This window comes from Myotis davidii, unplaced genomic scaffold (assembly GCF_000327345.1).
Source record: "Myotis davidii unplaced genomic scaffold, ASM32734v1 scaffold2100, whole genome shotgun sequence".
NCBI lineage: Eukaryota > Metazoa > Chordata > Mammalia > Chiroptera > Vespertilionidae > Myotis > Myotis davidii.
Window position 1 is genome coordinate 617,141 of NW_006292458.1, and position 745 is coordinate 617,885.

The 745-nt window shown below is 57.0% G+C and overlaps 1 protein-coding gene across 3 annotated transcripts in view; it reads left to right on the forward strand.

Moving 5' to 3' along the window:
* Nucleotides 1-575: 575 nt before the first annotated feature.
* The window catches only part of TEAD2 (TEA domain transcription factor 2), a 41,996-nt gene continuing 41,826 nt past the window's right edge, over nucleotides 576-745 (forward strand). For 2 of the 3 annotated variants that reach the window (XM_015565436.1, XM_006765954.2), the window contains exon 1: nucleotides 576-634. The gene's annotated coding sequence lies outside the window, so the exon portion shown is untranslated. Of the gene's footprint in view, nucleotides 675-745 lie in introns of all 3 variants that reach the window. The other variant, XM_015565435.1, reaches the window with a different exon arrangement.

The window sequence follows — 745 nt, forward strand, 5'->3', positions numbered from 1 at the left end:
AGCGTCGGCCTGCAGACTCAAGGGTCCCAGGTTCGATTCCGGTCAAGGGCATGTACCTTGGTTGCGGGCACATCCCCAGTGGGGAGTGTGCAGGAGGCAGCTGATCGATGTTTCTCTCTCATCGATGTTTCTGGCTCTCTATCCCTCTCCCTTCCTCTCTGTAAAAAAATCAATATATTAAACACACACACACACACCCCTATCCGTCAATCCTCAAAAAAGATATGCTTGAGGCTGAACAGGAAAGAACCTTTTGTGCTCGTATCACTGCCACATCCCCAATACACAAACACACTGGCGGGACAGAGTCCAGGCCCCAGCCGCCGCCTCCCGCAGACCCAGGAGCCCCGACCCTCCACACCCCTCCTGTCTCAGGAATCTAAGCATACGAATCCCGAAGGTGCTACCAGAACCCAGCTAGACTTCACCTTTCCTTTGCCAAAGCAAAAAAAAAAAAAAAAAAAACACAAAAAATCCTCCCTCCAACTGTCACCATCGGATCCCCCTTCCCGCTGTCCGGTGTCCGGGCCCGCCCCCCCTCCGGTCCCTCCCACTTTTCCCAAACAAAGCTCCCGGGCAACTTTCTCCTGCGCAGCGCCCCGCCCGCCGCGGCTCCCCAGCCCCAGGCCGGGAGGTAGGAAGGCGCCGGCGGGAGTCGGGGATCCTGCTTTGGGGTGTGTGAGTTGGGGTGGAAAGTTACGTGCTAGGAGTTTTAGGGGTGTGTGGGGGGGACCCCCTCTGAGCT